Genomic DNA, 24,683 nt, shown 5'->3' on the forward strand with positions numbered 1-24,683 from the left:
ACACACAGCTGAGCACACACACAAGTGAACACATGTGAACACACAGGTGAGCATACACAGGTGAACACATAGCTGAGCACACATACAAGTGAAAACACAGGTGAACACATAGCTGAGCACACATACAAGTGAACATACAGGTGAGTGTGCACACCTGAACACACAGCTGAGCACATGTACAAGTGAATGCACAAGTGAACACACAGGTGAGCACACATACAAGTGAACACACAGGAGGGCACATACAAGTGAGCACACATACAAATAAGCACCCACACACAGGTGAACATACAGTTGAACACACATACAAGTGAATACACAGGTGAACCCACACAAGTAAACACATATCCAAGCACAGATACAAGAGAGCACACAAGTGAGCACTCGCGCGCACACGTGTGCACACACACACAGACACACACAAACACACACATACAAGTAAACATACAGGTGAATACACACAGAGTAAAAACACAGGGTGTTTGGTGCCAGGACTATCAGGTGATTGTGCCAGTGATTTTGGGAGCAGAGAGGGGCAGAAGGGCCACATATGATTTTGATTCTGTCACCAGATCTTCCACGACCAACATCTACTACAGAAAACAAAATGGGAACAGGAAGTGACCAGCAGTGTAGTAACCCTTGGTGTGTACAAAACCATTCACAGAGGCGGCCATCTCAGAATGCAGAGGCTGCGCGGTGGGTAGGAGGGAATGTGTGTCACTTCCCTGCCTGTGTGCCTCTGTCTGAGTTTTGGTCTCCAGGACTGTCTGTCTCTCACATGAACACACATATAGAGTTGCACTTTGTGACAGGCATGGTGGCACACACCTTTAATCTCAGCACTCAGGAAGGCAGAGGCAGGAGGATCACTGTGAGTTAGAGGCCAGCCTGACAGCTAGCTCTGCACACAGCACTGTAGATGTTCTGTTCAGAATGCACTAAACACAGCTCTGCTGTGCAGACAGCACTTGGTACCCAGCACTTCTGGTGTTCCATGAGGCGAGCACGTGGGACATAGCACTTACAGGTGAACCATGCAGAGAGGTTTAACAGCACTATGGGTGCTCTGTAGTGAGAGCACTTAGCACACAATACTGCAGGTGACCCACAGCACTGCGGGTGCTCTGTACTCACGGGCTGGTGCTGGGCAGGCTGATGGTTTGTTGACTCCACCCCATTAAAAGACAGTTGGCCAGTGATCCCTACCCCAGACTAAGAGGGAGTCTACACTGCAAGAGGAATCTAGATCCGCTGCCTGATAGAGAACCTAGGAGGATCATAGCTACAAGTTAAATTTTTTTCTGGTAGACACATTAAAAAGGAAAAAGAAACATGAAATTAATTGTAATCATAAATTTAAATTTCTATACTCATAATATATTTATGTTTTAAGCAGTGTTATATTTTATATATTATTAAAATTATTCTAATGTAATTGATAGAGAAATATTAATGAGATATTAATATTGATGAGATGTTTTATTATGTTTCTCTTAGTGCTGCCTTCAAAACTCAGAGTGATTTAAAGAACGCACATTTTGCTGCAGACTGGTCCCATGTCTAGTGGCCTCTGTAGTGAGTCACACAGGCCTGGACTCCGGGTGGACTGGTGGGGACATAGAGGGCAACCATGGGGACAGTCTGTCATTCTACTATTAAGTCACGCTGCTCCATATTAGAGTTTTCCACAGCCTGGTTCCTCCGTTCTTTCTGTGGTTTTGTTCTACCAGGACTCGGCACAGCAGCCCTGACCCCCTCCCTCATGCCAAGAGGAGCTCACAAGTCTCTGTAAGTAGCTGCGCTTGCCAGATGGATCAGAGCTTAAAGCTCGTTTCACTCCCTTCTCATGCTCTTTGCTCCCACTCAGCAGTCAGCAGGACGTTTTAAATGTGAAATAGATTTTTTTTTTGCTGGAGATGTAAGAGGGTTTGAAGGGTGTGGGGTTTCCAAGCCCTCCTGCAGTTGCCCTCAGGAATTGTCCAGGTCACACCTCTGCCTCTGGGAGTGGAAAGCCCAGTATAGCTGGCCACGGAGGACTGGGGCCAACTGGCCAGCAGGCCTGGGGAGCATTGGTTGGTAAAGGGGCCATTGCTGATATGAGGCCTGGCTGGCAGTCAGAAATGTGACAGATGCTCCTGTCATTGGTTGAAATGAGAAGGCGGGGATGTTCTCTGAAGGCTAAGTCAGAGTGCATTATGGCTCTGGACTTGGGGTGGGGGTGGTCTCTTGGTCATGTGGCTGTGAACAAAGCCGGAGGTAAATTCCCGTGCCACCTCTGAGGACTGTCTGTGGGGACAGTGGCCTTGAGCCTCCTGCCCTGTCATTTTTGCCCTCTCCTCTGCAGAAGCCCCTGGGTGCTGCTCAGTGATGCAATGGCAGGTCCGTCTGGACTCCTGGAGACCATGGCCTCCATTTCATGGGCACAATGGCTTTCTGTCACCACTATCTGTTTAGCTTGTGACTATGTTCTCTGTTTATAAGCTACCCTGATTTTTCACTTAGGATGGCCATATGTGCTTTCCTTGGCAAGGGCATAGCTAATTCCAGAAGTAAGTTGAGTTAAACATGGCGTGAGAACAACAGCAATCTGGATTTGGTGGAGAATGGAAAAGAGGAAGTGACTGCCTTGGGGAAGCCCTGGCTGAAGTCACCTGTAGATCTGGGCTGTCATATTTCACACACTTCTCTAGCTTACTTGTTGTGTCCCAGTTGGTTCCAACTTCAATCTGTAGAGACTGCTCCTTAGCGCCAGTCTGTCCCCCTAAAGCTACATTTTTTTTTACAGTGAACCCTATTCTCTTATGACAGCTAAGAGGCAGACACGGGCATTGAGATGTGACTTTCCTGTCCTACTCTGTGGCTGCACGGGTGTGTCCCGTCTGTGCCCCTGGTGCCTCCTCAGCGACCCTACATGGCAGCTGCTGATTCTGTGCCCTCTGTGTGAGCGGGGGAAACCCGCCAGTTAGTTTCTTACTGCCGTGACCCCAAAAAGAAGCAACTTAAACGAGGAAGAGTTTGCACTGGCTCATAATTTGAGGGGCTACTGCGTGGTGACAGGACCGTAGAGGCAGCTGGTATAACTGAATCTGTAGTCAGGACCAGAGAGAGACGAGCACCCATGCTCAGTCCACTTCTCTCTTTTGTACGTTCCAGGACTCTGGGGTGGTGCCACTCATATTTGGGACGGTGGGTCTTCCCTACTTAGTTTACCAATGTAGAAGCTCACAGAGGTGCCCAGCAGCTTGCTTCCTGGGTGAATCTAGATCCTGTGAAATTGACAATTACTGGTAAGCACCTCAGCATTATGGACACTTGTGAGGGGGGAGCCCTGAGCTGTGACAGGGCCAGGGTTTTGATGAAACCAGCTTAAGTTGTAGACATTGTCAGGAGAAGATAGGGTTCATAGTCATGACCATCAAAGATCACAGCCTCCCCTAGCTTATCCCAACTGGGAACACAGACCTGACCCCCCACAGTCGGATGACATCACCCAACGCCAGCCTGCTTGGCAGTCAACGAATACTGCACTAAAAGTGAACACCGGGCTGCTGCCTCTGGGCAGCTTTGCGTCATAGACATTTTAGAAATTCTCCAGTGACTTCGCCATGAGCTGTTGACATGAGTCAGCTATCTGAGGTCAAAGAGTCTTCATCTTCCCAGTGTTTACAAGAGCACTCAGCCATTTCAGCCATGCATGTGATGAGTATTGGAGCCCAAGACACCACTAAACAAGGCTGACACACGTTCTCTGTGGGAAGGGAGGGTATCACAGACCCTCTGGTTCCTCCGGTGAGCTGTGGGGTGAGGGCTTTGCTGAGATTCCTACGGTGACGGACTCTGGTTCCTCACCTGGTTCTTCTTTCCCAGCCCCGGTCTCCACAGAGCTATCTTTAGCCTGGTGGGAATACCACTGAGTGGGTGAAAGGGCATGCTCTTTGCAACCTTGGTTGCGGACAGCGTCCATTGGGCCAGCCGTTTGTAGCAGGACATTTGCCCCCATGGATTTCCACATGTAAAGCGTGCTCACTCCTTGACCCACTCACCATTTGTCCCACAGTCTCTGAAATCCCACAGCTTGCAGATGGGAGTCTAGGAAGGTCCAGGTATCCGTACGCTGGGGGAGGGCAGTGAGTGTGTGAGGAGACGCATATGTGTATTTACCGGATAGATGAGGCAGCAGCAAAAATGCTTTGAATAAAAACACGAACCTCCCATATCCGTCAATAAGGCATTGTTTAAGCAAATTGTGTGCATCCATAAACACTGATTCCAAGCTGCCACCAGGGTTCTCTGGTGAGGATTTATGTTTTATTGGCTTGGAAAGATGCTTGTGACATATTGTTGAGGGAGAAATACAGAATCTATCACATGGTTCCATTTGCATGCAATTATATTCATAGATTCCTGCTCGCTCCAAATGCTGAGGGGAGACATCAGCAAGGCAGATGGGACGCTCAGCTCAATAGGAGGTTTGCGCATTTTTCTTTGGACTTCTTTGTTATTGTTTTTTTCTTGCTTTCTTTTTTATTTTCACAGTGGGTGGTTATTTTCCTTAGTCACAGCAGTCGTAACAATACTGATGGCACCTTTCATTAAACAAAGCAGCTGCCCTGGACGGGTAAGGAGGCCTCTGAGACCAGCTGACAGGGCATGGAAGTTTGCTCTCGGTTGTCCTGTTAGTGTTGGCACCCTCTGAAGGAATGGGCACGAGGACTATGTGACCAGGCTGTGGTCGTGTGGTGGATCTTCAGTCCTTGTCCGCCCCAAGAGGCAGGTTGCCAGAAGCCTTGGCAATCTCTCTACCGGTTCCACACAGCCCCACCCTCTCTGACTACAGCTCCTTCTGTTGGCCCTGCATCCTGCAGGTAGAGCAGGTGTGTCTCACCTGCACTGGGAATAGGGAGGGGGTGGCAGCCAGTGTGACTCGGCATGCCGGAAGTAGTTCTCAGCCTCACATGCTTGCCTCACTCATTCCCTTAGACACCCTGAGGATGGCTTGTGTCCTGTGCCTTTGTGCTGTGTGACTTTTCCTTGGGGCACGTAAAGAAACACTTATTCACCCCACATGCATGACCCACAGATCAAAGAAGGATTCTGTGTATTAATTACTCATTACTGTGGTGAAATGCTTGACCAGAAGGATCTGGAGGCAGGGAAGGCTTACAGTTGGAGGGGTTACAGTCTGTGCTGAGGAAGGCATGGTGGCAGAAATGTGAGGCTGAAGTCAGGAAACAGAGAGCAGGCAGGAAGTGGGGCTGGGTTATAAAAACCAGTGACCCACTTCTTCCACTGAGGCCCCACCTTCTACAGGCTCCATAAGGTTCCAAGACAGTACCTTCATTTGAGTCCCAAGTACGCAAACACAGGAGCCTGTGAGGATGTGTCACGTTCAAACCATGAACGGGAACATGAGGGACTCAGAAGCTGCTGTGTAACTAAAACTTCCCACCCCAGCGTGAGTGCATGGCTGGAAAAAGGAGCCCCTGTGGAGAAGTTTTCTGAACTGAAGAGTTCCAATGTGGAGGAGTGAGCCTTCTGCCTCCTGCACACAGTAGGACCAACCCAAGCCCAAGGGTGACCTAGGGGAAGATGGAGTAAGTGGCTGGGATGTCAGGAGAGTGTCAGCTACCTCTCCATCACAGTTACCTTAGACCTAGCTAAAGCGGTTGCTCTGTTTATTTTGTTGCCATGACTACAGGCTGTGGTATCCTCAGTCCTACCCTTGCACCAACGAAAAGGACCACGCACAGTGTGAGCTTGGGGCCACTCTGGCATTCATGCCCACAGGGACACGAGATGTACACAGCCTTCTCCCTCCATTGGGACCAGATGTACAGTTCTTTTTTCTCCCTGAAGGCAGACCCCCTCCTACTCTTCCTGATATTGCTGCCTTCCCTCTTTTTCTTCTGGAACTCTTCCTGCCTGGTTTCTTTGGCCAGGAGGCCCCCTGCTGCAGCATCAGCAGCAAATGAATATTTAATGGAATGCTGCCACCTTTTGGAATTTAGCAAAACTGATTTGTGTCATTCAGAGGGATGCAGGCAACGCTCTCCTTCCTGTGGGTGCGCCTGTGCCCACGCACCCAGCCTGTTTCTGCAGGGACAGGGTGGCAACTGAGGCTGGATGCTAGATTCTTGGAGGCTGGGGGAAGAGCCAGGTTCTCTCAGGAGGCAGGTGGGCCTGGCATTTCCACTCTGGCTTGTAACTGCCACAAACGCTGGCAGTCAGGCTTGTGCCCCACTCCACACAGGAAGAGGCAACACAGTTCAGGAGAAAAATTGGTGTCCTGGCTTCCATGGTGTTCCAGCTTTTACCATGGTGCTTCAGTCAGCTTCTGAACCGACTCTCAGGTCTCTTATATCACCTGTCCTGAGAAGGAGAAACTGGTGGCTGTTTGTTTATAGATGCCAGTCAAAGGGCACTTGTGCCCACTCCTGGACAAGGCATACAGAGGACCTATCTGTACTCAGCAGAAGGGAGGAACATGGTTGATCAGTGATATGAATCTTGGATTCAGGAAGGGAGGGAGGCACCAGAGTCCCCACTCCCAGTGTCTCAATGAAACCAAGCAGTCAGCACAAGCTATTGCGCAGCTATTCCCCCCACTGCCTTTCTTCCTGGATATCCCCACACATCACTGCCCTCCCATTTCTAGCTTCCTTGGCACCTTGCTCTCTTCTCATCCAAAGCCAGTAAAGCTCAGCTCCTCTTCCCTTGACCCTCAGGTGAGTCTGTCTAACACACCAGCCTGTGTTGTTAGGGGGCGGCCCTACAGGGCACTTAGACTCTAGTGGGCACAATGGCCAAGGGGACTTGCTGCACGCAAGCTCTTCCGTGTCCCAGCTTGGCCCCCATGCTGTGGCTCTGCAGGCTTGTCTCCAGTCGGTTCTGGTCATCCATGCTCCACGTGCCCTCCCCCTGGCTGCAGACTATGCTTAGGTTACCTGTTGATGCAAACTTGTCCTTTAACTATGACAATCAGAACTTCAAGGCCCCCATAATAGAAAAGGCTGGTCCAAGAGTCTACTTAATCCCTAGGGCTGTACTGACCTCAGCCTATAAGACTCTGATCGGGAGAGCCTATACTGGGAAGCAACAAATGAGAGAGATGGAGACTGGGTCGATGCAGAAGCAAGAGGCTTTATTGTTCCAGCGCGCTGGGGCCCACCTGCACACAGGAGTCAGGCGACCCTGGACAGAAGGATTTTAGGGTTTTTATATTCTTAGGCTGGGCAGATTTTGGTCGCAGTTCCTGGAGGGGAGAGATAGGTGAGGCTGTGGAAACTTCACAGTTCCTTAGGCAGGTTGGGTGGAGACTGAGACTCCAGGGAACTTGTTTTATCTCAGCTAATTGCTCCAGCAGAGTTTCTGGAAACCGCTAGCAGGTCTAGCTTACGGCAGTGCGTGGTCATTCCCGGAACGCAGGAAGAAGTGAAGTCACCTGGAGACAAGTTATCATACGGAAGATGGTATTAAATGCAGAATATAAATTGCATATAGTATATGGCATTAATTTTGCCCCTACAAGCCATCGAAGCCCTGTCCCATCTCCCCTGCCTCTGTCATTCATCCGCCCCTCTTCTCATATCTGTCTCCTTTCCCTCTGTGAGCTCTGTCATTATTACCCGGATGTTCTGATGAGGAAGACCTGGGGCCCTTCCTCAGAGGACAGCAGTGAATGTAAAAAGCCTCATTGCTGGCACAGCCAGCTTGCTCCTCAGCGGAGGCAGAAAGATAATCCTTACTGAGAGCACATGTAGCCTGTGAGGGAAGGCTCCCTGGAAGAGGGGGGACCTATAAGAACAAGGGGGCACTGCTGGAAGCAAGCCTCGGGGGTGGGGGTGGAGGGGTTGGTAGCCTTGATATCAGAGGTCAGACCATCCTGGAGCTGGCCAGTGGGGATGGAGCTGTGGTTTCTGCTCAGATTAGTATAGCAATGGAGTACCAGGGCACTTCAGAGAGATCTTCCTTGGACTTGGCTTAGGAGCCCGAGGGACTGGAGGAATCCATGTCCCTCTTGGGAAATGACAGTGTGGTAGGGTTACTGCTTGGATACCTCCCCCCCCCCCCACACCCGGCTTCTGGACATGCTGTGCGTCTCATCACTAACACACCTCTCAGAGCCTTCAGCTTTGCTGAGCACCGCTGTACTGAGGAGATAAAGGCATTAGGAGCAGAAGGACAAAGCTGATACTGGAGGCTTGGAGACCCGGCAGCTTCAATTCTGTCCCTTCAAATGCCACACATGATTTTGTCCCCATGGTTCTGATTAAAGCAAGCCAGGCTGGTGGGGAGGAGGGGCTAGGTGGCTCCTGCCTTCTCAGCCTTGCCAGCTCTGGTCCGCTGGCCCGGTGGCCATCCTTGCCATCTGTCTCGCCTCCTGCCTTGATAAAAGGGTAAACCTATTTAGCGATCTCCCGGAACCTCCGAGCATGTCTCTGCCCAGTGAGACACACTCAGACTGACAGGTTTTTGTGACAATCAACACTAGGCTCTAAAGGAGTCTTTTTCCCTTCCTGTAACCCCTGTCTGAGCAACTCCCTTTCCAGTGCAGATACCAACAGAGGCTGAGTCACCTCGTAGGCTTCGTGCAAATGAGTCCCTGCTTTAAATAAGATTTGCTCTCCTTCCCCTCACCACTCTTTCCTGGCGACTTCTCCAATTCCCACAGGCCTCACTGGTCTCCTTAGCAGCAGGAGTGACAATTAGTTGAATGATTGCATTACCCCCTCCAGTGATTTACTCATGACTTGTGGGGTCTGTGACTAAGCTAACTCCCTGACAAAAACAACTTATGGGCGCCAACATTTAGTTAGTTCATTGTTTCAGAGGAGTTTCCCCCATGGTGGGTGTGCCATGAAAGCAGGAAAGAGGTGTTCTCAGGGTAGCGGGTGGGAAGTGGAGAGCAGACTGAAATAGGGCCTGGCTTAGCTCTTCTAACTCAAACCCACTCTTTGTGGTCGACTTCCTCCAGCCAGGCAGGCTCTCCCTATTAACAGCTCGGCAAATTTCTGAAACGCCACCTGCTGGGAAACAAGGCCTCCAATATGTGGCTGTGGGAGCTAGGCGAGGCTGTGTAATTTGTCTCTTTGCTGGAGGCAAAATACTTGCCAAAAAGCAATGCAAGTTTATTTTGTTTCAGATTTCAAGGGGGTCCCTCCATCACGGCAGGAAGGGGATGGCTGCGTGAGGGGCAGCTGACCACATGGTTCACAGGGAAAGAACAGGTAATGGGGGCAGGACTTTAAAAACAAAACAAGGCAAGGTCCAAGATGGTGGCGAGCAGTGTGGACCGTGTTTAGAAGCTCCAGTAAATGATTCAGGGAACTGCATGCAATTCTTAACCAGGAAAACCAAGCTCCCCACCCCACTACGGCAGGAGTACTTCACAGTTAGAAAGGACCAAAATACAGAAAACCTGCATATCCTTGCACATGGGAGGAGTGCGGATTTTCTTGGACCAGAGCGGCGGCAGCTGAAGTTTGCAGCTGGGAACCCTTCAGCAGAGGCGATTGGCATGGCAACCGGTGGGAATTGCTGCAGGAGAGAGGACTCTATGCGAGATTTGGGCCCTGGAACCCTAGCTGAACTCAGCGCGTGGTTCGGGCCCCATGACCCAAGCTCAACTCGGCACACCACTCGTGCCCTGAGACCCAAATTGGAAGTGCAGTTTGGCCCCTGAGACCCTAGCAGAGCTTGGCGTGCGGTTTGGGCCCAGAGAACCTAGTTGGACTTGGCGGGCAGTTTGGGCCCAGAGACTCTAGCTGAGTTTGGCATGTGGTTTGGGCCCAGAGTCCCTGGCTGAACTTGGGGGGCAATTTGGGTCCAGAGAACCTAGCTGAACTCAGAAGGCAGTTTCGGCCCAGAGAACCTAGCCAAGCTTGGCACGTGGTCCCGGCCCTGAGACTCTGGCTGAGCTTTGCAGATTGGGCCCAGAGACTCTAGCTGAACCTGGCGAGCTCAGTGTGCGGTTTGGGCCTGAGACCCTGGTTGGACTCAGTGCTAACTGGACTAAGTGCATGGATTAGGCCCAGAGACCTGTTTGGATCCAGAGACGCAAACTGGACTAAGTGTGTGTGCGGTTTGGGACCCATGACACTATCCTGGACTCTGTGAGCAGTTTGGGTCCCGAAAAGCTACCGGGAACCACAGACCAGCGAAGCATCAAAGCTCCAGGACTAAGGAAATCTTGGGGAGACAGGGAGTAGAGTGGCCATTAGACCCCCTCCACCTGACCTGTTTCAGTCTCTGGAGTACTACAAGGGGGACCCAGAAGGCTGTGGACACTTTGGCCTGACCCAATACACATTCAGAGACCGAGGATGATTACAGGACCCACAATACAGGGGAGCTGGGAATCGCTGTCTGTGAGAGACCCAAACTACAGGGCTAGCCTCCTGCCATCCAGACCAGTGAAGCATCAGAGCTTCTGGCCTAGGGAAATTGTGAGAAAACAGGTGAATCTATCCCCAGACTCACTCCATGCAACTCTGGAAAATGGGTGAATCTATCCTCAGACTCCCTACACCCAGCTCCGGAAGCTACCTGCCAAAAACAGAGACGGCAAGATGCCTAAAGGACAGCATAAATTCATACGCAAAAAACAAACAAAACAAAACAAAACAAAACAAAAAACCCCTAAAAACGAAACCAAAAACGAACAAACAAAAAAACCCCACCAAACCCTCAAGTTCCTCTCTCTACTAAAGACTCCACCTCCTAAATGGTCCACAGGCTTCCAGAGCAGCACCGCCCCCAGGGCACCAAGTGCTCCACACATGTGCCACTGGGGGAGAGTTAGAGTGATTATCACCCTTTCGTGGCCAGGGTGGTTTTTGCTGCTTGTCTGCAGTTGGTCCTGCTAGGCTCTTCAGGTCAAGGTCACAGGAATGGTTCAGTGAATCAAAACTTTTCTTCAGGACTGTGACGCTTACCTGACCACAGTGCGCCTTGGGATCTGTGAGGCAGGGGATCACCTGTGGTGGTGACAGGCACCACTGCTGTCCTGGGACCCAGAACATCACCGACTCGAGCCCAGCTGCTTTCTGGCTGTGTGATCCTGTGCCAGCGGCTAGACCTCTCTGTGCCACTTTCTCCTTACCAGAGCAGCTGATGAGTAAGACTGCCTACCAATTTAATCTAACACACGTGGGCTGTATCAGGAGCAAGGCCCCCAGAGTCTATATCTTCTCACTAACCATTACTATTGTTATAAGGCAAGGGCTACTGGCCCAGCCAATCCTAAGGGTTGGGGCCTTCCCTGTCTCCTCCCATCTGGCAAAAGCAGCTTTCTTGAAGAAATGCAGAGAGGGTCCCGTGCTCTGCCTCCAGCGTCATGGAGCCTACTGGGGCCCAGTTTTGCCCTCAGCTCCCCTAAACCAGGAACGCGATCTGTCCGATCAGAACTCCCCCCCCCCACCCCCTTTCAGACACAGGCAGAGTTCTTCCTCACTCCATCTCAATCTCACAAATCCAGGCCAAATATTGACGTTTGGTAACTACAAATATCACATCAGGCCTTTAATCAAGAGCAGCGCAGGGAAGAGAAGGGAGCAAACATGTCCTGCTCGGGAGCCCGTGGTTTTCGTAATGGTTTCTCTAAGGACCAGAATGACAGGTGGGATGGGGGAGGGAGCTACTGGCCCATCATTCCTGACACAGCGCCCATTGAAAGTGGGATGCTCAGGGCCTGGGTCGGGACATGGGAGCTCGCTTTCCTGAAAGGAAAAACTGCATTTTCATTGTGAGCATCTGCTGTACTGTGAGGCTACCCCATTGCCAGCAAATGCGCTGAGGAACTCCTGGTTTCGGTCATTTGGGATGGAAGGCAGAAGTGAATGTATGGTAGCGCTCAGGACCCCTCACCCTAGGGGTGGGGGGAGTCAGCCCTCTAGGGACAGAGAGGAAGCTGGATTCCAGGACTTCCTGTTTCTCTCATGGGGACACAGAAGACAGAGTGACCTAGAATACTGGCCACCATCACACTGTTAGAGTGTGAAGGATGTGGCTTAGGGTGACCCTCACCCTCAGGGTCCCACACTTAAGCTCCCAGTGCCAGTCAGTCCTGAGGATAAGGTTCTTTCTAACTCAGTTATTTTTCATGGCCTCAGTCTCAGGACCTTTGCACATGCTGTTCCCTTGGTCAGGAATGCTGTTTCTCAAGATGGCTATCCTGGTCTCATCTTCATCTGCTTTGTGTGCAGCACTGTACCAGGAGTATGAGAGAGAGAGAGAGAGAGAGAGAGAGAGAGAGAGAGAGAGAGAGAGAGAGAGAGAGAGACACCAGTGTGATTAGTCCCTGGCTTGCTGTCTTTGTATGTCTGTGTGTGTGTGTGCTCATGTTCAGGTATGTGCAGGTACACCCCTGCTCACATGTATGTGAAGGCCAGAGGAGAACCTCAAGTGGTCTTCCTCAGGCACTGTCTACTGCCTTAGGAGATGGGTCTCTCCCCTTGGCCCCCTCAGGCACTGTCTACTGCCTTAGGAGATGCGTCTCTCCCCTTGGCCCCCTCAGGCACTGTCTACTGCCTTAGGAGATGGGTCTCTCCCCTTGGCCCCCTCACGCACTGTCTACTGTCTTAGGAGATGGGTCTCTCCCCTTGGCCCGAAACCCATCAAGTAGGCTGGACCAGCTGGCCAGAGAGTCCCAGGCATCTACTTGTCTCTAGTGTCCCTGTGATGGGCTCTAGCATGTGTCACCACATCCAGCTTTCTGCATGGGTTCTGGGGACCACACTCATTTCCGTGAGGTGAGCACTTCTCCACAGGCTACACTCTAGGCTTCTTTCTGACTCGCACGTCTCCTCCACAAAGCTTCCTAAATGACTCTCTCCCGATGTCCAAGCCCATCCTCCTGCCTGCTTCCTCCCTCTGCTGTGTTTTTTTTTAAACCTTTTATTGATTCTTTGTGAGTTTTCACAACATGCACCCCAGTCTCGATCACCTCCCCTTCCCCTCATATCTGTCCTTTACCCTTGAAACCCTGCCCCCTAAATAAAACACACACACACACACACACACACACACACACACACACACACACACAAACAATAACAAAACCCCACAGGAAAATACCTCCTGGTGGAAGCTGTAGTGTGTCACAGTGTGTCCCACAGTACGACCCTCTGTCTGCACATCTTCACTTGCAAATGTTCATTACATTGAGCCGTTAGTCTGGCTTGAGGGCTCTGGCTTCCGTGACACCATCAATATTGTACCCTCATTTGGAGTCCGGTTTTCCTGTTGTTGCCCTGTGCCATGGAGACCCTGGCTTTGGATCAGCAGGAGTGGCATCCCAATCATTTGCAGATGTTATAGATTTTGGGGTGGGCCAGCTCAGAGCCCTAGATCCGGGCTTGGATGGTAGCTGATCTGGTAAGCAGACCGGCTCTCCTGCATCTGCACCACCAGGGTGAGCTCTCCAGCAGGGCTCTGGCTAGGCCACCCAGTGCCAGTGCCACCATCAGCAGCAGGAAGGGACCGCTCTCCTGCTCTCGTGCCCTTGGGACCAGCTCATGCATACCCACATCTCCATGGCCAGCTCAACTGTGCTGCTCTGTTAAGGGGGCAGGGCCCACTCTCCCAAGTACTGCAGCCTGCAAGGGGCTGGACTAACAGCCTGCTCTCATACCCCGAGGGCTGGCTCGCCTGTGCCTTTGTCATCAGGGCCAGCTCCACCGTGTTGCCCAGGCGAGCTCTCTGCTTTGCTTCTTATACAACAATGTGAGACATAGACAGGCTTCACTTACGTGGTAGTCACTGTCCCTCCCCACCACTGGGAGGGTAGAGTTCTATCTGTTCTTTTTCCTCCTTTGTCCTTATCAACAGCTGGTGCCAGTATTGATGTGGCCACAGGCTGGGCTTTTGGGAAGGTTTGTGTGAAAGTGGATGGCTTTCGTGTCTTCACGGCCACGTGTATAGGCCTGTGTCTTCTCAGCTAATGAGCCTGTCCCACTCTGTGTAATAAGTTGGTGCCAAATCAGGCACAGGAGTTGCTAAAAGGTCCTCTGAGCACTGTTTGCCTTCCCACGTTGCCTTACAGTGCACAGAAGGCAGCATTCTTTTTGTTCTTTTGAGGTGGCTTCAAAGTTCCATCTTTAAGTTTTGTTCTTCAGGGCCATAGGGGAATTTCCCCACCCAAGCCAGGCACCCAAATGACAAATGCTGCACGGCCTCTCTCATTTGTGGAAGCTGAGGAAACTGCAGTCAGGGGAGTGAAGGAAAAGGGCAGGTAGGGGACCAGACACAGGTTGGTGAGCAGGGGTGGAGCTGCAGTGAGGCGGGCCACTTCTGTCTTGTGACTGCACGGGACAGGATGGGGGGGGGCGGATCTTGGCACGTGGCTTTGTTCTAGATGTCTTGAAACAACTGGTAGCTGCTGATGTTTCTGACCGTGTGACTGAGCACTCATGGGATGTGAGTGAGCCAGACTCCGTGATATCACCCACTGGGCACTTCACCTCTGCCTGTCTCCTCAGCTTGGTACCAACTCAACTCATGTTCTGTGGTGTGGGCACATGGTGGGTGTTGGATTCCCATCAGACCCCCACATGCTGTGCTCTCCCACGGTCATGTGACCCACCCCATTTGCAACCCTTTTCTCCTGTCCACCCACTTTCCTGCCCAGCTTCTCCTACGGCCGGGAGCTCACCCCCAAGTCTTGCTGAGAAGTCACCCTCTCACCTGGACCGTTGTCAGGATGGGTTCCCAGGATTCCTTCTCTTCCTTACAAGGGAGGACAGGCCATGCTCCTCCCGACTCTGTTCTCCCAGCTTGCTTTGCAGTTCCCGACGCCCCCTTCCGCATCTCACTGTAGGCCCAGCCCATCTCAGTGCCGAGGTATTTTAAAGATGAGTGGGTGCCCATGTGGGTGGCCGGCCTCCCAGCCTGCACAGCCTGCGTTTCTGCTTGTGACACTCACATCATCACCCTTTCACTCTGAGATGCCCTTTTGTACTGTATCCCGGTGTGTTCAACTTCATTTAACTGATACAAATGGTCAGTTTAATAAACACTGTCAATAAACCCTAATGGCTCATCCATCCGTGCAGCCAGCCAGCCCACACTGCTATGCATTTAGCCAATCCGTTCATGCAGTCAGGCATTTAGCCATCCTTGAATCGATGTCTCCATGCACCTGATATCAGGCACCTACCATATGATCCAAGCAGGCATATATTTATCCATCCATGAATCTATGCATCTGTGCATCTCTGCATCCATCCATTTGATATCAGGCACTTAGTATGTGATCCAAGCATGCCTGCATGCATCCATCTGATGTCAGGTACCCACTAGATATCCTGTGTGTCTGCTGAAGGTGGTCCTGCGACCCATAATGCTCATTGGCGCCCCCTCCTGGAGCCTTCTCTTCAGAGCAGGAAGTAGACATAAATGGATCTCCATGTTTCTTTACACATGCGTTCCATGTGGTGGACGGTGGCTCTGGGAAAAGACTTATGTTACATTGGAACCTGTCTCATATGATGTGATCATGTGAGCCTCTGGCATAGGGAGCACATGAGCTGAGTGCTGAAGTCACACAGAGGGTTGGGCATGTGCAAAGGCCCTGCATCCCGATCATGGGAGCCTTCGTAGAGAACTGTGAGAAGCCAGCCAGAACGCGGGAGCTCAGAGTGTGAGGGAGGGGCTCTAAATGACGTCAGGGGGTCCTTAAGGCCAGGTCACTGTGACATTGCTGTCTCTTTCCCATAGCACAGGAAGGCCTGCAGGCTGAGGGAGAGGTGGCCTTGTTTGCATTTTGCCAGAAGCTGGGGTAGGGGGACTGAGGTCCCGAGAAAGAAAACCCATCATGAGCTGGCAATGGTCGGTCTCCTTCAGGTGGCTGCACCGCAGTGCAGGGTGGATCCTCCCAGGCCCGTGGTGCCTGCGCAGCTATGAAGCTGTGAGTGTCTAGCCTGGCATAACCCTGATGGCTTCATTACAAGAGAGTGAAAAAACACGTTTCCATGTGTGGGTTCCAGTGTCACCTGACCTTTGCCTCTCCCACCTGCCTGTGTATCCATGGTGTTAGACAGTCTAGGTTGCCAGTCTAAAGATGGCGGGGAGACATCCCATCCTTTCCCAAGAGTGTATGTGTTTGTGGGTATGTGCGTACACAGGGGTGCATAATAACATGACGGTGCATAGAGGCCAGAGGTCAACCTCAAGCATCATTTATTCCTTTTTATTCCTCTCTTTGAGACAGGGTCTCTCAGATTCCTAGAACTCACCGAGCAGTTCAGCCTAGGGACCTGCCTGTCCCTGCCTCTCCAGCTCTGGGATTACATGGACATACCACCATGTCTGGCCTCATGGGTTCTAGGGAATCTAATTCAAGTCTTTTATGTTTGCCTCGAGCTCGCCTAATGACTGGGCCTTCTCCAAGAGGCAATTTTCATTTCTAGAGGGTAAGGACCCCATGATATCAGGCCCAGATCCACAGATGGCTCTTGCTATAGTTTTGTGGGAGGTGTCTGTTGTCTACTGGAACCACACTAGGGTCATGTCCCTGTACCTGGGTTCCATGTCCCTGCACCTGGGTTCCATGTCCCTCCACCTGGGCTCCATGTCCCTGCAACTGGGTTCCATGTCCCTGCACCTGGGCTCCATGTCCCTGCACCTGGGCTCCATGTTCCTGTACCTGGGTTTCATGTCCCTGCAGCTGGGTTCCATGTCCCTGCACCTGGGTTCCATGTCCCTGCAGCTGGGTTCCATGTCCCTGCACCTGGGTTCCATGTCCCTGCAGTTGGGTTCCATGTTCCTGCAGCTGTGTTCCATGTCCCTGCACCTGGGTTCCATGTCCCTGCACCTGGGCTCCATGTCCCTGCACCTGGGTTCCATGTCCCTGCAGCTGGGTTCCATGTCCCTGCACCTGGGCTCCATGTCCCTGCAGCTGGGTTCCATGTCCCTGCAGCTGGGTTCCATGTCCCTGCAGCTGGGTTCCATGTTCACTGGTTAGATCAGCAGAGCCCTTCACACTCGGTTGCTTCCTTGCACGTGTTCATGTTCAAGTCCCTGCCTCATCCTTATTTTACCCCCCACACCCATGAGATACAGCCTTGTCTACAGCCAGCATCAGACAGTGGAACCCTAGATAAACACAGAGTCTATCCCTTATACTGCCCCCACTCTCCTGCAGAATGCTCTGGGCCCTGCACCCCACTTCTGCTTTCCAGGTTTAGGAGGGCGTCTTCCTCAGATCACACACAGGGGACAGTAGAATGGTGTCTCAGGCTTTTTTCTTATTATGATTCTTATCTTTACTGTCCCTGGGCAAGTACGTCTGGCGTGCTGACCCTGGCTCTTTTTTGGGTGCATACCCAGAAGATCATATGGTAGTTTTGTTTTAAAATTTAAAAAATATTTTCTTAATGTTTTTTGATATAAGTTTCATATAGCCCATGCTAGCATTGAATCTCTGCTCTTCTTTCGTCTGCCTCACAAACACTGTGGTTACAGGCCAATTCTGTTGTGCCAAGTTAGGGTGTTTGGGATGGAGCCGAGTGCTTTGTTCATGGTAGGCAAACATTCCACCAGCCCTGTTTCTAACTTGTGCAGAGCCTTTGCCTTGACATCCACGGTGGCTGCACCTGTTCACACCAGCTTCCCATCCCGCGGCCTCCTCACAGAGAGCACTGGTTAGCTTTGTTTGTTTGTTTGGTGGGAAAAGTACCCACCAACTGTCAGTTTTGTTGGAGAAGTGGTCATCAGATGTGGGAGGGCATCCTGTTCACCCGCAGGAGGCATCTTTTTCTTTCTCAACATCTAAGTCTGCAGAACTGTTGAATCCAGAGGGAAAAACTGTCAGCATTGGCCATGAGTTCAAAAGCAAGCTCATATATGCCCTTGCAGGTTGTCCTTGGGGCTTGGTCTGGAGTCTCTGGGCGTGCGGGGAGGCTTTGCTGGGCATCTTTCATTTGTTAGTTGTTCCTCCCCAAGCCCTTGGAGGTTTCAGAAGCATTAGGTTGCTCAATTTCAGTTCAATGGCACCGAGTCACTCTGATATGTTCTAATTACTTAGACGTTTGAATGATTCTGGATGTGGCCTGTCTGTCAGACGGCTGATGTAGAACTCCCGGGACTTTGATGTGGTGTTTCATTGATTTCTTTTAAGGCTCTTCAGAGGTGTATTATCATACATCACCCATCTCCCTGTTCATTTGCACAACGATTTCAAAACACTTTCATTTCCTCATTGTCAACACTCCACCCCCTAACCCCTGTGTGCAGCCTGTACCGACAACAAGAGGACGCATGTATCGAGTGTTGGCTGCATGCAGGTCCAGGTGCTGGATGCTATGCGTGTGTGGAGCTGCAGAGCACACGCGGCTGTTAGTGGCACCGCTATTATTTACACAGAGGACAGTGGCCACACATAGACCCTTGTGATGCTTGCTACAGAGATGCAAGGGGAACTCACTTAGCTGTGAAGATGGATGGGAACTGGGCCTGGTGTTGGATACCTATAACCCAACACTCAAGAGATGAAGGCAGAAGAATTGTGAGTTCAAAGGTAGCCGAGGCTACAGACAGACAGACAGACAGACAGACAGACAGACAGACACACACACACACACACACACACATACACACACACACACACACACAGGAAAAGTAGAGAAAGAAACAGGTCCTGGTGGATAAGGATGGGAGATGGGTATAGCCAGCACTTGGTACTCAGATCTCTTGGATGAAGGTAGTAAGATAGGCCTGGCTGTAATCTGGCGTCTCTGACACAGGGTTGCCCATTTTTGAAAGGTAAGGGGTGCATTCTGCTCAAGTCCTTCAGACCCCAAAGACAGCCTGTCTATATGGACAAACGCCTTTATGCATTTAAAGACCTGTGCTCCCACCCATGGTGACAGGGTGGTGGTGGGGGCATGGCACAATAGGTTTGTTGTTTTGACAAGGAGGCCAACTGCTATCCTGGACCACAGAGGGCATTCCAACTGACCCCATCCCTATTGGTTATCTATGCCTGTGTAGCCTTTGTTTTTGTGTATAAACACTGTGTCTGGGGGCTCCTTCCCTCAGGCTTGTCTCTGATTTGTACTATATGGCTGGGATGCTCGGTGCCCTCCTCTCCCTGGCCTGACCTCTCTTTGCAGGGTGTCATTAGGCAAGCCCTACAAAGGTCAACATGGATGACTTTTAGGGTGCATATTACCACAAGCTACTCCGTGGTCCCTCCTGTCGTCTCCAGAGCCCTTCAGAAATGGGGCCTTTTCCCCTCCCTTCAGACTTTGGGTCTCTGCAGAAAGAAACCTAAGGGACGACAAGGAGCACTGCCACCTCGTGGTCATCCTTAGGAACTGCCGCTGCCTCCTAGAGGAAGGGGCTACAGTGAGCAGCGAAGTCAACTCAGTCCTATTGCTATTCCCTGGCATGGCCTAGCTCAGCTCAGCCTCTGGCTGTGTTGGTGCAGGAGTGACTGCTTTGCTTTTTCTCTCCAATTTTCTTACCCTGTGAGCTCAGTCTCCAGCAGGGCTGTCACTCTGGGCGCCTCAGGCTTTGCTCTGGCTTTGCTGCTTTCTCTGCATTCCCTAGCCAGGGCTGTTACAGAGTCCAATCCTGGAGATCAGGAATCATATGAGAGGGACAAGAGGAGGGTAGGCTCTCCTTGGCCACACTGCACAGGCTCAGCTGTGGCATCATGGGAGGTCATGCTTCTGTCTGGCACCTGCTCAACTGCCAGCAAGCAATAAAGCTCAATTGCGTAGTAGGTATTTGGTGGATGGGTATCAGGTTTGAAAACATACCATAAAATGCATACATCTGGGGCCTGGAGAGCACACTTGTTGCTTTTCCAGACGACCTGGGTTTGGTTACTAGTACCCACATGACCTCTCACAGCTAACCATAACTCCACTTTCAGGGGATCTAGTGCCGTCTTTTGGCCTCCATAGGCACCAGACACATGTGTGGTGCATATATGTATACATATATACACATACACATACATATATATGTTTTACACACATAATAAAACAAAATAAACAAATCTAAAACCAATTTAAAAAAAAACCCAAACCCACAAATCTGCAGTGTGCAGCAGGATGGGTTTTTCCATTCTTTGCCCCAGAGTCATCTCTTCCCAGGTCAGGAAGGCTCCCTGCTGTCCAGTCTTGTCAGAATCATCGCCACAGCCGCCTACTCGGTGTTACTTCTCTCGGCTCCCTTTCATCTGTCTTTGAACTTTACATAAAGGGAGCCCTGACTTGATGGTGCCTCTGTTACCTTTCCTGCGGATCGCTTTGTGGGTGTGCTTGTGCGAAGGCGCCTCCAGGCCGATCCCTTAAAGAGCCACAGCTTTCTGTGTGTCAAGGCGCAGACCTCCACACAATGTTTCAAACGGGCAAGCCTCACTTTCCAGGCCTTATGCAGAACAAAAGGGGAAAGGGAATCCTTACTATTTCATCTGTTGCCATGCCACGAGTGCCACCCACATTATCAGCTGGCGACAAATTCCAACGCCGCACCATCGCTTCAGAGGTTTGGTTTGAGTCGAGCTGAAGACAGGTTAGAGCAGTGCCTTGGGTTGGTTTTTATGGACTAAGTTGCTTGTATGTCACCGAGTGGCCTTCCACGGGGACCCTGCTGCACTTGCATTTAAGTGCATGGTGGAGCCACCTACCACTCAGCCTCCCTAGTGGCCCAGAAGGGTCTTGGGAGCTGGAAAATTCTTCACCACGTGTGTGCGTGGGGGCAGCAGTGGGCCATGATAGATGTGGCTGTGTCTAGTTATCTGCTTTCAGGGAGATCAGGGTGCCTGCAAGAAAGCTAGCTGCCACCCGGACAGGGCAAGATGCTAGCATGCTTCTAGTCTTTGTAGTTAATGTCTCTCCTCCCACTCTTCTCTCTCTCTCTCTCTCTCTCTCTCTCTCTCTCTCTCTCTCTCTCTCTCTGCATTTGCATGTGCCATGGATGTCAGAGGCCAACTCTTATCTTTTCTCAGAATGCCATCAACTTTGTTTTCTGAGTCAGAGCCTCTCAGTTTTGCCAGGAGCTCAGCAGTTAGGCTAAGCCAGCTGGTCAGTGAGCACCAGGGGTCTTGTCTCTTCCTTCTCGGCCCTGGGAGTACGTTTATTTTTAGGTGGCTCCTGGAATCACACTCAGGTCTTCACGCCTGCAAGGCAAACCCCAGCCCCTCTTGAGTCGCAACAGTACAAGAATGACACCTGAAAGCGGCCCAGTTTGTAAGCTGTCCAGAGGCTGCCCCGGTGAGACTTCGAGTCCTAGGCGATGTTTGTTATTGGAAATGGCCTTGGCCTCAGACTCTCCCCACTGCAGAGTCCGTAGGACACTGACTGACAGGCTCCAGCCACGTGGGCTGCCCACAGCAGCATGGGGCTCTGCCCATTAAGAACAGATGGCCTAAATTCCTAGACAGCAAATGTCTGGGGATGGGCATGTTCAACAAAAGATTAACAGGCTTGAGAGAAGGGCCCAAGGACATAGGGCTTGGAGTAGATTGCTTTGCAAGGTAAGCTCCTGATTTTTCTGACCTCATCTCTGGCCCCAACCCTGGGACTCCGCTCATAATCCAGCTTGTTAACCGAAAGCGATCTTATCCTGTTAGCCTCTTGCTCCAGAGGAACTGCGTTGGGGAAAAAAAAAAATCTCTCGGTGCTGCCTCTGGATGGAGCTTTTCTATCAGCTGTGAGTGACTGAACTGCAGAGAGAATTGCCTGCCTGCCTTCCTTTACACACCATTAGCCGATGACAGAGAAGGGCTTCCTTCTTGTCTGGCGGCTGTCAGAAACTCACACAGGACTCAGTCTGGGAGCTTGTAGTGTGGCCCGTGCTAAGACCTGAGTGAGGTATTTTACTCTCTGCCCCTGGTCACCTCTGCGATGGATGGGATGGTTTGCTGGAGTTTCCACAAAGACAGTCTGCCCTGGGCGAGTCCTTTGGAAACCTGGGTGCAAGTCTTTCTTGTAGGCTTTAAAGAACATGCGTTAGCTGGGCATAGCGGGGCACGTCTGAAATCTCAGCACCTGGAAAGGGGGCAGGCTGAGACAGGAGGGTGGCTAATTTGAAGCCAGCCTGGGGTGCTCACGGCTGAGTGAACCCCTGCATTTCTTCTCATACCCTGTACAAGAGGGAGATTCTCTGGGTATATCAAAGCAATGACGTCACTAAAATTGATGACGACTCAGGGAAGTGTTTACCTGCGCTTGATCCCCAAAATCCACATAAAAAGGCAGCCATGGTGGCATCTTCTTGTAATCCTACCACCGGGCAGGAGAGACAGGAGGAGGATCTCTGGGTGCACGTAGGGCAGCATGGCCAGGAATAATGGGGTGCCAGAGGGCTTTGAATGGGTGTGTGTGAGCAACTTCCAGGATTCAGGGATGTCACATATGGTGCCCCGGAGATGGACTGAGCACACACTCCTTTTCTCTGTAGCATCATGTGATATCCCCTTAAGATGAGCTCACAAGGTGGGGCAGGCCGCTCTGCCCAGGTCCCTTGTCTAGACATGGTGAGAGGCACGGTGGGAGCTGAGAGTGAGCACTGAGTAGACGAAGCATGAGAAGCTGAGACCGAGCTGGGAGGGGAGCTCACAGGGCTTCTTTGAGAGTCTTGTTAGGATTTGAACTTGCTAGTAACTTGACCAATTATGTAAGACAATTTGGACTAACTTTTGTAAAAATTTTTATGTATGTATGTATGTATGTATGTATGTATGTATGTATGTATGTATGTATTTGTGTGTGTGTGTGTGTGTGTGTGTGTGTGTGTGTGTGTGTATCTCTTAGAGCTGGAGTTACAGGTGGTGTTGGGTTGCCTGATGTGCATGTTGGAACTGAACTTGGGTCCTCTGCAGGAGCCACAGATTGCTTTCTTCTCTTCTTAGCTCTAATGCATCCACTGGAAGAAGTGTGGCTGAGGTAATCACTGCCTTATTTGCCCCTGGAGAGACAGGGGACCTTGTCAAAGAGCTCATTAGAGGCCCAGTTCTTCTGGGGCCACCGTGCAAGGGGAAGAGAAGCAGGACCTCGCCTTGGTCCGTTCTAGCCACAGTGGCCACGTGTCATTGTCCGTAAACGCAGAAGTCTCTCATTCTGGGCTTCAAGGGTTGGCAGGGCTGGTTCTGTGGTGGCCACTGTCCTTGCTTTAACCATGATTAGCATCCTGCTGTGTGTCCACATGGTCTCCTTTCTTCTCCTGATAAGAGCAGTGTTAGTCCAACAGTGTGTGTGTGTGTGTGTGTGTGTGTGTGTGTGTGTGTGTGTGTGTGTGCTGGGTACATACAGGTGTTTAGGTGGCCGTACTAGCTGGGTTTTTTCCCTCCCTTTCCCAAGCTCCCAGAATAATGACTCATGAGACTCATTAAATATTATACAAATATCTAGGTCGGTATAGCTAGACCCTTCTCTGACTAGCTCATAGCTTAAAATAACCCACTATAAGAATCAACATTCTGCCATGTGGCTGGCTACCTCAGCTCAGGCACCATGCATCTTTCTTCCTCATACCTTGCTAGCTGGACTCTCACATGCCTGGCTCTATCCCAGAATCCCATGTGCCTGCTAGATGTCCCACCTATTTCTTGCCTCAGCCATGGGCCATAGGATTTTTTAAACTGACAGGTGTTTCACCCATACTATACACAAGACATTCCTTCTACAGGTGTGCATGCATGTGTGCACCTATGTGTTTATGTGGGCACATATGTATGCAAGGGCACATAGATGCCCATGGGGGAAAACCTCAGATACTGTCCTTTCTTTATTTTTGGTTTTTGAGACAGGGTTTCTTCTCTGTTCAGCCTTGACTGCTCTGGACTCACTTTGTAGACCAGGCTGGCCTCAAACTCACAAAGATCTGCCTGTTTCTGCCTTCTTGAGTGCTGAGATTATAAGTGTGTGCCACTACACCTGGCTTCTGTTTTAAAAAAATAAATATTCAGCCTAGATGGCTATGTTGTCACCAAGACCTGAGTTCAATGCCTTGGACCCATGTGGTGGAGAGAGAACATAATCCTGAAGTTTTCCTCTGTTTTACACATACATACACACACAGACACACACAGACACACACACACACACAGATACACACACCACACTCTCACACACATGTATATATAAAACTGTAATATATATATATATATATATATATATATATATATATATATATATATATATACACACACACACACATAGAAATAAAGATGAAGCATGGGAGAATGGGGGAAATAAAATGATCCAGAGGGTCCTAGAAACCTACAAGTAGAACATTATGATGGGTAGATCAGGGCCCAGGGGTCCTGTTCAAACTATGGCACCAGGCAAGGACAATACGTGCAGTAAACTTCGAACCCCTACACAGATCTAGGCAATGGACAGGACATTCTCAACAGTTGAGTGGAGAGTGGGGTCTGACTTTCACATGAACTCTGGTGCCCCATATTTGACCACGTCCCCTGGAGGGGTAGAACTGGTGGCACTCGGAGGAAGGATAGCTGGTTACCAAGAAGAGACTTGATACCCTATGAGCATATACAGGGAGAGGAGGTCCCCCTCAGTCACAGTCATAGGGAGGGAGAAGGGGAAAATGGGAAGGGGGGAGGAATGGGAGAACACAAGGGATGGGGTAACAATTGAGATATAATATGAATAAATTAATAAAAAAGAAATAAAGACTTAGTTCAAGTTTGAGAGAGAATGATGTGC

General features: G+C 50.8%; 1 protein-coding gene and 1 long non-coding RNA gene across 23 annotated transcripts in view; one reads left to right on the plus strand and one right to left on the minus strand.

Annotated features, from left to right (window-relative positions):
- RBFOX1 (RNA binding fox-1 homolog 1) overlaps positions 1-24,683 on the plus strand; it is a 2,117,065-nt gene that overhangs the window by 222,006 nt on the left and 1,870,376 nt on the right. The window lies entirely within an intron of this gene.
- On the minus strand, positions 7,124-8,292 carry LOC311586568. The gene is made up of 2 exons (XR_014775580.1): positions 8,118-8,292; positions 7,124-7,444 (listed from the first exon to the last, which is right to left on the minus strand). It is a non-coding gene; the product is annotated as an uncharacterized lncRNA (long non-coding RNA).

This window comes from Acomys minous (assembly GCF_964271855.1).
Source record: "Acomys minous genome assembly, chromosome: 16".
NCBI lineage: Eukaryota > Metazoa > Chordata > Mammalia > Rodentia > Muridae > Acomys > Acomys minous.